The sequence below is a fragment of the Delphinapterus leucas genome, chromosome 2, assembly GCF_059928025.1.
Source record: "Delphinapterus leucas isolate spDelLeu-1000000601 "Yukka" chromosome 2, BTC_Dleu_Yukka2, whole genome shotgun sequence".
NCBI lineage: Eukaryota > Metazoa > Chordata > Mammalia > Artiodactyla > Monodontidae > Delphinapterus > Delphinapterus leucas.
In genome coordinates this window covers 144,568,344-144,582,332 of record NC_143130.1, presented here as the reverse complement: position 1 = coordinate 144,582,332, position 13,989 = coordinate 144,568,344, and the positions used below count along the sequence as shown (strand labels likewise).

The 13,989-nt window shown below is 36.1% G+C and overlaps 1 pseudogene; it reads left to right on the top strand.

Annotated features, from left to right (window-relative positions):
* LOC111173310 (uncharacterized) overlaps positions 1-13,989 on the top strand; it is a 50,838-nt pseudogene that overhangs the window by 14,683 nt on the left and 22,166 nt on the right.

The window sequence follows — 13,989 nt, the reverse complement described above, 5'->3', positions numbered from 1 at the left end:
ATATTACATAAACTTAGTTGATAAAGCAGGGACAGGGTTTGAGAGGATTTACTCCAATTTTTAAAAAGATTTCTATGGGTAAAACTCTTTCAAAAAGTTTTGCTGAGAGAAATTGTTTGTGAAAGGAAGAGTCAAATGATGTGGCAAACTTCATTGTTGTCTTATTTTAGGAAATTGCCTCAGCCATCCTAACCTTCAGCAACCACCACCTGCTTAAGTCAGCAGCCATCAGCATGGAGGCAATTTCAATTGCCTCCATCAGCAAAAAGATTATGACTCACTGAAGGCTCAGATGATGGTTAGCATTTTTTAGCAATGAAGTATTTTTAAATTATGGTACGTATATTGTTTTTTTAGAGACAATGCTATTGCACATTTTATAGTATAGTGTAAACATAACTTTTATATGCACTGGGAAACCAAAAAATTCATGTGGTTCGCTTTATTGTGATACTTGCTTTATTGCAGTGGCCTGCAGTATCTCTGAAGTATGCCTATAATGCAAGAGTGGTGGTTTTTTGTTGTTGTTGTTGGTTTTGGGGTTTTTTTGTATTCATATAGTCATGACTTTTTAATCACAATAAAATATTGCTCGATGCCAGCTTTTTGTTACATAAGCTGTAATTTTTTTGGACTTTCCTAAATATTCCACTACATGTGTCAGACTATTTTTTTTTTAATTTTTATTGGAGTATAGTTGATTTACAATGTTGTGTTAGTTTCAGGTGTACAGCAAAGTGAATCAGTTGTACATATACACATATCCATTCTTTTTTAGATTCTTTTCCCACATAGGTCATTATGGAGTATTGAGTAGAGTTCCCTGCGCTATACAGCAGGGCCTTATTAGTTATCTATTTTATATATAACAGTGTGTATATGTCAATCCCAATCTCCCAATTTATTCCTCTCCCCCTTAACCCCTGGTAATTGTAAATTTGTTTTCTACATCTGTAACTCGATTTCTGTTTTGTAGATAAGTTCATTTGTACCCTTTTTTAAGATTCCACATATATGCATTATCATATGATATTTGTCTTTCTCATGAAGGAGTGTTTTTAAATCTTAGAGTTTGTAAATCACTGTTTATCTAGAGGAAGTAAAAACTAGAACTGTCAAGTCCTCTGGAGGACTAATTGACAAAGTTTGGTCATTAAAAGGAAAATTAAACTCTAGATCTAGAATCATCTAGAATCAATGTTGTGTGAGCCTGAGACTCATGCTACCTTACGTACTTTTCAAGAAACCTGTTACCTAACATTATCTTAAAAATACCCTAACAATAAGGTAACTAAAAATAAGATCTTAAAACATAGTTCTTATATCCTAGTATAGGGAAATGGGACCACTGCATCACACAACTCCAGGGGACATTCATTATTTACATGGTATCGCTGAACCACTGCAGTTCAGAGAGCCCCCTGACTTACTGGTTAAAATAATGAAGATAATGCTGACAGACGTGAGCAATTATTGTGATTACCAGAAATTGGGATCATTTGATAGGAATCAAGTTTCAGCTCAGCATTTGTTGAGGTTCTGCCATGTGAAAATTACTAAAATAAGGCACTTGGGAGGTGAGGATATAAAAATAAATTAACCATGATTCTCATCCACAAAAAAATTAGAAGGTGGGGAGTTAGGCATATACAATGAAAGGAAATACCAGGTAAACTCTGAGCATAGGCTTCTTGGAGGTAGGGGCAGTTAAGGTGAAACTTGAAGGGCATAGAGGTTGAAGATAGGGGTGTAGGAGGACTCCTCTGGTGGTCCAGTGGTTGAGACTCTGCGCTTCCACTTCAGGGGGCATAGGTTCGATCCCCAGTTGGGGAACTAGGATCCCACATGCTGTGCGACATGGCCAAAAAATAAAATAAAATAAATAACTGAAGATAGGGGTGTAGAACTGTAAAAGTAGGTTGGAGTCAATGAAGTAGCCAGAATAACATGCTATAATGAATTTGAGGTTGATGGGGAATCATCACAGTGTTTTGTTGTTTTTTTTAAAAATTAATTATTTTATTTTATTTTTTTAATTTTTGGCTGCACTGGGTCTTCATTGTTGCACGCGGGCTTTTCTCTAGTTGTGGCGAGCAGGGGCCACTCTTCGTTGCAGTGCGCGGGCTTATTGCTGTGGCTTCTCTTGTTGCGGAGCACGGGCTCCAGGCGCACAGGCTGCAGCAGTTGTGGCACGTGGGCTCAGTAGTTGTGGTGCATGGGCCTAGTTGCTCTGCAGCATGTGGGATCCTCCAGGGCCAGGGATTGAACCCGTGTCCCCTGCAGGCGGATTCTTAACCACTGCCCCACCAGCGAAGTCCCCAACACAGGGTTTTGAGGAGAAGTGATATTATACGATCTGAAACAGCTAAGGGCAGAATAGATATTCTTTACTTGTGTTCTTGGAACGTTCTGCTCATACCACTGTTATTGCACCTGCTATGGTATATTCTAGTTGTTTCCAAATTGGTCTCCCTAGTGAGCTGGGAAATTTTTGAGAGTTCTTAATCTTCTCAGGATCCCCAGAGCCTAGCACATGCCTGAAACACAGAAGACACTAAGACTTGTTTGTGGAATAAAGAATGGCTCAGAGGGTTGCTAGATTGGAGGTGGGAAGACCAAGTACGATGTCTTACAACAAACAGTGCATGAGATAGACAATGAAGCCCTGAAACAAGACAAAGATAAATGGGAAGAAAGGGGTAGATATGAAAGACATTAGAAGTACAATGAACAGACCAAATGACTTGAGGGGGAGAGTTAAAAACAAAAGGGTGAGTAAAAAATGACTCTGATCTAATTAACATATTTTTAAATGAATCAATTTACATATAAATGAATTTTAAACTTTTTTTTTTTCCCACACTGCACTGTTTGCGGGATCTCAGTTCCCTGACCAGGGATTGAACCCAGGCCACAGCAGTGAAAGCTCAGAATCCTAACCACTAGGCCACCAGGGGGCTCCCACTTTCCATTTTTTAAACATTTGATCTTGCTATTAAGAGATATTTTCTAAATAGATCTTTCATAGAATATTTAACCCATTATTTTAAGTAAATTAATTTATGATTAAATAAATAGGTCTTAAGACAGGATCTGATTTGTAATACATAGACTCAGAGGTGAAGCAAATCACATATTTTGATAATAAATAGAAACTGACGAATGAAGAGTGGAAGTGCTCAAGAAATGCCATAAAAGAATAATTCCTTTACACAAGGAGTAAAAGTTTCACTTGTGTGAAAAGTAAGAAGGGGGTAAAAAATCTGATCCTAGAGTTTAGTACAAGGTAAAAAGATTTAAAACATTTTGTTATCAACCAGTGACGCTGAGTTCTCTTAACTAGTGACTTCACTCTTTTTCTCTAGGGAGAATTTGCTAAATTTATTTCACTAATGATTCTATTCTATTCTAAGAAGTTTTAGTTTAATAATGCTATAATTTTTAAAGTACTCCTGTCCTCACTACTTTATACTGCAAAACCGATTTCTCTTTAGAATTTTGCCAGAATATCCTAAAAGCCCAACTTTATAGACTATAAGCCATTTCCATTTCCTCTATGGTAGGAAGGTTATATTTATTCTATGAGGATTGCTCAAGGATCGAAACTATAGAACATCTTTTAATATGCATATTTTTGGGGAAATGGAACAATGTTTTATAAAGAAGATTGGTCATGTGCTGGAAATGGCATTAAAAAGCAATCTAAATGATGAAGTCAGTGCAACCCTGGAGGCTATGGTGCTGACCATGAAGAGTTTACTGAATTCTGAAGATTCTTCTTCACGCTGAGAAGCTTTATCTGGCTTCTAAATTGTAAAATTCATTTTAAAAATTTTACCTCTCTTATGGTCATTTTAAGGAAAACAAAACACAACATAGAATTTGTCACATCCAGGTTTGCATTGTTCTTTGATACCGGCACTAATGGAAAGAAAATTAGGTAGGGAGATAAAAAGGAGACAGATGGTTTCATGAAAGCCAAGGATCAGTCATGGAGTCACTGCAGAAAACAGAAACCACTCTGACTTTTCCAAAAAAAATTATTTAATACAGAGAATTACATGTATACAAAATGATTGGGAAGTCTTTTTGTGGGAGCTGGGGCCAGCGTTGGATGAATGTGTTCAAAGACACACCACTGTAGATGAGATCTGAAGGTCCAGAAGTTGCTGCTACTGCCATTGAGCATTTCTTGCACAGCCACAGCTGCCTCTCAACTTCCACAAAACTGGTAAATAGGTAATGGAATGCTTTTTCTGTCCATTCTCCAAGGAGAATGTTTTTTCTCCTTGAACTTGCTTACCAGCAGAAATAGCAGTGGGAAGATGGTCTTTTCTCCTTTAATTTAAATTTAATGAGAATGCATCTCTCTTTGGTGCAGCCCAGTTTACATAAAGCATGGGTCTCAAAGTGTACTTACTCTCCAGATCAGCAACATTAACATCACCTGGAAGCTTGGTAAAAATACAAATTCTTGGGCTTCCCTGGTGGCACAGTGGTTGAGAGTCCGCCTGCCGATGCAGGGGACACGGGTTCGTGCCCTGGTCCAGGAAGATCCCACATGCTGCAGGAGTGGCTGGGCCCGTGAGCCATGGCCGCTGAGCCTGCGTGTCCGGAGCCTGTGCTCCGCAACGGGAGAGGTCACAACAGTGAGAGGCCCGCGTACCACAAAAAAAAAACAAACAAAAAAACCAAATTCTTAGTCCCAGGCCAAACTAGAAACTCTGGGGGTAGGTCTAGCAATCTGTTTTTAAAGAAGACTTCCAGGTCACTCTGAAGCATGCTAAAGTTTGAGAATCATTGGCCTAGAGAATCCCAGCCTCCAAAAATGAGTCTGGAAAATAACAGTTTTATTTCTAGTTTTATGGAACAAGAAGACATCAGGAACGGGAATGGATACCAAGTGCCAATGACTGTACCCAGCAAAAGAACATGGCCAATGGTGTCAAAAGCTTCAGTGACATGTGGAATATGATGACAACTGAAAAGAAGTGTTGAATCAGACACAAGAGAAGAGTTTCCATGGTGAGGCATAAAGGATGAGAGATGGAATGATATTAAAAATTGATTAATAGTAGATAAAGAATGAGCACAGAGAGTTCTTACCGTCAGTGTGGCTGGGCAATGAAGAGGAGAAATGGGTTTTAGCCTGAGCTCAAATCTTTCACTTCATCTTCACGACCTTGTTTGAGCACCACCCTGCTCCATTTCAGACACTTTAGTTGCTTCTGCAGCTAATTAGCAAAGTTTGTGGAGTGCTTTTTTGGATGACTTAATTTCAAGTTCCAAGGGAGCACAAACTGCAATTTAGTGTACACCTGCAATTTAGCATATGCTTATAATTTAGCGTATAGTTATATTCCAATATGTGCCAGACACTATGCTAGGCCCTTGATATATGTTATTTTTATTTCTTACAACCAGAATGTAAGGCGGGTAAGAAAATTTAACTTATTTGTCTTGGCCACAATCTGTCTTGTTCCTCCAGATTTTGAGGTCTTTCCACTCTTCCATATTTTCTTTCTCTATAAAATTACTGGCTTCACAGGGGTGTGTTTTTTAAATAGCAGTATGATTAGAAAATACATAAAGGTATGTTTTGAGAACATATAAGGTTTATTTCATTGCTTGAATTCCACAGAATGTTTTAGACACCAACGTATACACATACTGTATTAAAAATTTAATTTTAAATGCTTGATCTTTGTACCTCCTTTGCTGCTGGGAATTATAGCATTTCTAATTAATGTAATTTTATTCAGTAACAGAGTATTCCTGAACTTTTTTCTGGTTATAAAGCATATACTGTTTTACAAAGTCAAATGAAAGCATTTCCTCTAAAATCAGGAACAAGACAAGGGTGCCCACTCTTGCCACTGTTATTCAACATACTTTTGGAAGTCCTAGCCATGGCAATCAAAGAAAAAGAAATAAAAGGAATCCAAACTGGCAAAGAAGAAGTAAAACTGAAACTGTTTACAGATGACATGATACTATACATAGAAAATCCTAAAGATGCCACCAGAAAACTACTAGAGCTAAACAATGAATTTAGTAAAGTTGCAGGATACAAAATTAATACACAGAAATCTCTTGCATTCCTATACACTAACAAAGAAAGATCAGAAGGAGAAATTAAGGAAACAATCCCATTTACCATTGCAACAAAAGGAATAAAATACCTAGGAATAAGCCTAAGGAGGCAGAAGACCTGTACGCAGAAAACTATGAGACTCTGATGAAAGAAATCAAAGATGACACAACCAGATAGAGAGATATGTCATGTTCTTGGATTGGAAGAATCAATATTGTGAAAATGACTATACTACCCAAAGCAATCTACAGATTCAGTGCAATCCCTATCAAATTACCAATGACATTTTTCACAACACTAGAACAAAAACTTTTACTTGTATGAAAACACAGAAGACCTCAAATAGCAAAAGCAATCTTGAGGAAAAAAAAAACGGAGCTGGAGGAATCAGCCTCCATGACTGTATACTACAGGGCTACAGTAATCAAGACAGTATGGTACTGGCACAAAAACAGAAATATAGATCAATGGAACAAGATAGAAAGCCCAGAGATAAACCCACACACCTATGGTCAACTAATTTATGACAAAGGAGGCCAAAATGTACAATAGAGCAAAGACAGCCTCTTCAATAGTGGTGCTGGGAAAACTGGACAGCTACATGTAAAAGAATGAAATTAGAACACTCCCTAACACCATACACAAAAATAAACCCAAAATGGATTAAAGACCTAAATGTAAGGCCAGACACTATAAAACTCTTAGAGGAAAACATAGGCAGGACACTCTAGCCACCTCCTAGATTAATGAGAATAAAAACAGAACTAAACAAATAGGACCTAATTAAACTTAAAAGCTTTTGCACAGCAACGGAAACCATAAACAAGATGAAAAGACAACCCTCATCTTGGGAGAAAATGTTTGCAAATGAAGTAACTGACAAAGGATTAATCTCCAAAATATACAAACAGCTCATGCAGCTCAATATCAAAAAAGCAAACAACCCAATCAAAAAATAGACGGAAGACCTAAATAGACATTTGTCCAAAGAAAATATACAGGTGGCCGACCAACACATGAAAAAATGCTCAACATCACTAATTATTAGAGAAATGCAAATCAAAACTACAATGAGATATCATCTCACACCGGTCAGAATGGCCATCATCAAAAAATCTACAAAAAATAAATGCTGGAGATGGTGCGGAAAAAGGGAACCCTCTTGCACTGTTGGTGGGAATGTAAATTGATACAGCCACTATGGAGAACAGTATGGAGGTTCCTTAAAAAAACTAAAAATAGAACTACCATATGACCAAGCAATCCCACTACTGGGCATATACCCAGAGAAAATCATAATTCAGAAAGACACATGCAGGCTTCCCTGGTGGCGCAGTGGTTAAGAATCTGCCCGCCAGTGCAGGGGACACAGGTTCGAGCCCTGGTCTGGGAAGATGCCACATGCCGCGGAGCAACTAAGCCTCTGCGCCACAACTACCGAGCCTGTGCTCTAGAGCCTGTGAGCCACAACTGCTGAGCCTGCACGCCACAACTACTGAAGCCTGCACTCCTAGAGCCCGTGCTCCACAACAAGAAAAGCCACTGCAACGAAAAGCCTGCATACTGCAAAGAAGAGTAGCCTCCACTCGCCACAACTAGATAAAAAGACTGTGTGCAGCAACAAAGACCCAACACAGCCAAAAATAAATAAATAAATTTATATTAAAAAAAAGAAGACACATGCACCCCAATGTTCATTGCAGCACTATTTACAATAGCCAGGACATGGAAACAATCTAAATGTCCATCAACAGAGGAATGGATAAAGAAGATGTGGTACATATATACAATGGAATATTATTCAGCCATAAAAAAGAACAAAATTGAGTCATTTGTGGAGATGTGGATGGACTTAAATACTGTCATACAGAGTGAAGTAAAGTCAGAAAGAGAAAAAGAAATATTGTATATTAATGCATACATGTGGAATCTGAAAAAATTGGTATAGATGATCTTATTTACAAAGCAGAAATAGAGACACAGATGTAGAGAACAAATGTATGGGTACCAAGGGGGAAGGGGCGGGTGGGATTAATTGGGAGATTGGGTTTGACATATATACACTATTGATACTATGTATAAAATAGATAACTAATGAGGACCTACTGTACAGCACAGGGAACTCTCCAACTATACTCCAATAAAATTTTTTTTAAATAACAATAAAAAGAAGAAATTTGACTTTACTTTCTTACTAGTTCATCAGGTTTACACACAGCCTATTAAGAAATTTGAGCAAATTAGATTAAATTAAAAGATAATTGACCCTTGAATGTCAGCAGTGCCTCAATTTTCTTCATCTAGTGAACTTTCTTCACTTATCAGGTAGAAGAGCAGAGATTTTTTACATGGCTACCAAGAGTTAAATAACTTACTTCACAGCAGCTGTGCCCCTTGCCTCTCCAATCCTTTTTGGACTCTTCCCCCAGTGGCAGCCATTGGTGGCTCTTTTATGACATGTGATGTCTTATATCATTCTTGGTTCTCTTTATAGCTTTATGATCTCTTCTTTCCTTTAGTTGCCTTAAAATATATATATAATCAATTTAAGCCTGGCTCTTTCTCTTGACTCTTCCCTCTACCCATTTCTCTGATCAGCACAAATAAGGCCAGGAACCAAGTGGTATAAACATAGGCTGCTCTTTAGAAGAGCGGCCTGTGACCACATTCCCTTTTACAACCCATCATAAAACAAAACATCCACAGCCAAAGCATAAAGTATTTCTTTTCTGCTAGAAATTATAAAATTCATTATTTGTCTAATTTACTTTTATAACAAGATTTAAACAAAGTTAATGTTGATGAGAATAAAATCACTTATTCCAAACCCTATGTGTCAATTTGACATGATTTTTAAAATGTATTTAACATTGGAATTTACTGTTAGGAGATTCAGAAGTCTTCATTTTATTGTATAATAATGTATAATTTAAATACTCATAATGATCCCACTACTGGGCATATACCCTGAGAAAACCATAATTCAAAAAGAGTCATGTACCAAAATGTTCATTGCAGCTCTATTTACGATAGTCAGGACATGGAAGCAACCTAAGTGTCCATCAACAAATGAATGGATAAAGAAGATGTGGCACATATATACAATGGAATATTACTCAGCCATAAAACAAAACGAAATTGAGTTATTTGTAGTGAGGTGGATGCACCTAGAGTCTGTCATACAGAGTGAAGTAAGTCAGAAAGAAAAAAACAAATACTGTATGCTAACACATATATATGGAATCTAAAAAAAAAAAGGTCATGAAGAACCTAGGGGCAAGACGGGAATAAAGACGCAGACCTACTAGAGAATGGACTTGAGGCTATGGGGAAGGGATAGGGTAAGCTGGGACAAAGTGAGAGAGTGGCATGGACATATATACACTACCAAATGTAAAATAGTTGGCTAGTGGGAAGCAGCCGCATAGCACAGGGAGATCAGCTAGGTGCTTTGTGACCACCTAGACAGGTGGGGTAGGGAGGGTGGGAGGGAGGGAGACGCAAGAGGGAAGAGATATGGGGACATACGTATATGTATAACTGATTCACTTTGTTATAAAGCAGAAACTAACACACACACACACAAATACTCATAATGATTTAAAATCATGAAGTTTCTAAAACCAAATTTATAAATGATTTTTAAATAACACTTTCCCTTTCTCATTAGCTAAGAAATCTTCAAAACAAACTTTTCATAAAAGAAACTTCATTGCAAGAGATGAAGAATGAGCTAGAAAGTTACAAAGAAAAGAATGTGCAACAGTCATTCCACATAATGTCCCTGAAAGATGATATCAAGGACCTAGAAGAACTTATTGCTTCTCTAACCAGAATTAAATCTTTGAAAGACACCAATATTCAGAGTCTTGAAAGAGGCAACTGGGATCTAACTAGAAGAATTATAGAACTAGAAAACCTTCTAAGGTAGGGAATTTTCTAGTTTATTTTCAAAAATGTCATTTGTCATAAGCTTGCAAATAGTATATGAACCTCATATCCTGATTGATCACAGAATTTAAATCTAATGGAATTTTAAATACAGACTCAAAATTATATTTAAAAAAACATTTTTTACTGAGATATAATATTCATTTCATTAAAATTCACCCTTTTGCAATATACAATTCAGTAGTTTTTAGTATATTCACAAGGTTGTGCAAGCATCACCACTCTCTAATTTCAGAATGTTTCCATCAACCCCTAAAGAAACCCCATGTCTGTTAGGAGTTACTCCCCATTCCACTCTCTCGTCTCTGGCAATCTACTTTCTTTCTCTGTGGACTTGCCTTTTCTGGACATTGCATACGAATGAAATGATACATACAATATACGGCCTCTGTGTCTGACTTCTTTCATTTAGCACAATTATTTCAAGATCCATCACTGTTTAGCATGAATCAGTACTTCATTATTTTATTGCTGAATAATATTCCATCATAAGGATACACCACATTTTATTTATCCATTCGTCAGTTGATGAACATTGGGTTGTTTCCTTTGCAGGGGACTTTATGATAAGCTGCTATGAGCATTCTTATATGAGCTTTTATATGACTGTATGTTTTATTTCTTTTAGGTATATGTCTTAGGAGTAGAATTGCTGGGTCGTAAAGTAACTCTATGTTTAACTTTTTGAGGTTACTTCTGAGCAACTTCCAGGCTGGTTTCCAAAATATTTAATTTTGATGAAGTTTATCTTTTTTTTGTTGTTGTCACTTGTGTCTTTGGTGTTATATCAAAGAAACCATTGCCTAATCCAGTATCACAAAGATTTACACGTATGTTTTCTTTTAATAGTTATTGTTTTAGTACTTAAATTTTTGTCTTTGATCCATTTTGGCTAATTAAAAAAATTTTTATTTTATTGAAGTATAGTTGATTTACAATGTTGTGTTAATTTTTCTGTACAGCAAATTAAGTTATACATATACATACATTCTTTTTTATATACTTTTCTATTATGGTTTATCACAGGATATTGAATATAGTTCCCTGTGCTATACAGTAGGGCCTTGTTTATCCATTCTATGTATAATAGTTTGCATCTGCTAATCAAAAACTCCCAATCCATTCCTCCCCCACACTCCCTTCCCCTTGGCAACCACAAGTCTCTTCTCTATGTCTGTGAATCTGTTTCTGTTTTGTAGATAAGTTCATTTGTACGCTTTTTTTAGATTCTACATATAAGTGATATCATATGGTATTTGACTTTCTCTTTCTGACTTACTTAGTATGATCATCTCTATGTCCATCCATGTTGCTACAAATGGCATTATTTCATCCTTTTTTATAGTTTTGTCCAGATGTATGCCCAGGAGTGGGATTGCTGGATTATATGGGCAACTCTATTTTTAGTTTTTAGAGGAACCTCCATACTGTTTTACATAGTGGCTGCACCAATTTACATTCCCACCAACAGTGTAGGAGGGTTCCCTTTTCTCCACACCCTCTCCAGCATTTGTTATTTGTAGACTTTTCAAAAAACTTGTTATTGGAGACAAATATACATGTAATAGTTTTTCATATCTTAAGTGTAAATCCTAATGAATTGTGGACTTTTTAATGATGGCCATTCTGAGCCATGTGAGATGATACCTCATTGTACTTTTGATTTGCATTTCTCTAATAATTAGTGATGTTAAGCATATTTTCATGTGCTTTTTGGCCATCTATATGTCTTCTTTGGAGAGATGTCTATTTAGGTCTTCTGCCCGTTTTTCGATTGGATTGTTTGTTTTTTGGTTGTTGAGTTCTGTGAGCTGTTTGTATATTTTGTAAATTAAGCCCTTGTCGGCCGCATAATTTACAAATATTTTCTCCCATCCTGTAGGTTGTCTTTTCACTTTGTTTATGGTTTCCTTTGCTGTACGAAAGCTTGTTAGTTTGATCAGGTCCCATTTGTTTATTTTTGCTTTTATTTTTATTGCCGTGGGAGACTGACCTAAGAAAACATTGGTACGATTTATGCATTTTGACTGATTTTTCTATAGGTGTGAGTTAGGGCGTCCCAATTCATTCTGTTTTTTAAAAATTTTTATTGGAGTATAGTTGATTTACAGTGTTGTGTTAGTTTCTGCTGTACAGCGAAGTGAATCAGTTATACATGTACACATTTTTTTAGATTCTTTTCCCATATAGGTCATTACAGAGTATTGAGTAGAGTTCCCTGTGCTATACAGTAAGTCCTTATTAGTTATCTATTTTATGTATAGTAGTCAAATTCATTCTTTTTCATATGAAGATCCACTTGTTGTCCCAGCACCACATGTTGAAAAGATTATTCTTTCTCCCATTGAGTTGTCTTGACAATTTTGCAAAAAAATCAATTGACCATAAATGTATTCATTTAATTCTGGACTCTCAATTCTATTTCACTGGTCTATGTGTCTATTCTCATACCAGTACCACACTGTTCTAATTACTGTAGCTTTGTAGTAAGTTTTGAAATGTGAGTCCTCAAACTTTTTGTTTTTTTTTCAAGATTGTTTTGGCTACTCTGGGTCCCTTACTTTTCTATATGAATTTTAAGATTGGCTTGTTGGTTTCTGTAAAAAAGGGAGCTGAGATTTTGATAGGGATTGTGTTGAATATGTAGATCAATTTGGGGAATACTGTCATATTAAGTCTTTAATCCATGAATATGGGGCATCTTTCCAGTTATTTAGGTCTTTAATTTCTTTCAAAAATATTTTGCAGTTTTTAGTGAATGTCTTACATTTTTTTTGTTAAATTTATTTCTTCATTTCTAAGTATTTTATTCTTATTTATGCATTGGAAAGAGAACTGTTTCCTAATTTTGTTTTTGGATTGTTCATTTTCAGAGAATAGAAATATAGTGGATTTTTCTATGTCAATCTTGTGTCCTGCTAACCTTGCTGAACTTGTTTATTAGCTCCTATAGGTTTTCCTGTGTGTGTGTGTTTGTGTGTGTATTCCATAAGATTTTCTCTATACAAGACCATGTTATTGGCAAAGAGATTTACTTCTTCCTTTTATTTATTTATTTATTGAAGTATAGTTGATTTACAATGTTGTATTAGTTTCAGATGTACAGCAAAGTGATATATAGATATAGATATAGATATAGGTATATATATATATATATATATATATATATTCTTTTTCAGATTCTTTTCCTGTATAGGTTATTACAAAATATTACTATAGTTTCCTGTACTATACAGTAGGTCCTTGTTGTGTATTTTATATACAGTGGTGTACATCAGTGAATCCCAAACTCATAATTAATCCTCCCTCCTCCACCCTTTGGTAACCATAAGTTTGTTTTCTATGCCTGTGAGTTTTTAAAATAAGTTCATTTGTATCATTTTTTTTAGATTCCACATGTAAATGATATCATATGGCATTTGTCTTTCTCTTTCTGACTTACTTCACTTGGCATGATAATCTCTATGTCTATCCATGTTGCTGCAAATGGCATTATTTCATGCTTTTTTATGGCTGAGTAATATTCTACTGTATATATATACCACATCTTCTTTATCCATTCATCTGTCGATGGACGTTTAAGTTGTCCATGTCCTGGCTATTGTAAATAGTGCTGCTATGAACATTGGGGTACATATATCTCTTCCAATTAGAGTTTTCATCTTTTCCAGATATATGCCCAGGAGTGGGATTGCTGGATCATATGGTAACTTTATTTTCAGTTTTTTAAAGAGCCTCCATACTGTTCTCCATAGTGGCTGCACCAATTTACGTTCCCACAGTGTAGGAGGGTTCCTTTTTCTCCACACCCTCTCCAGCATTTATAATTTGTAGACTTTTTGATGATGGCCATTGTAACCTGTGAGAGGTGATACCTCACTGTAGTTTTGGTTTGCATTTCTCTAATAATTAGAGATATTGAGCACCTTTTCATGTGCCTTTTG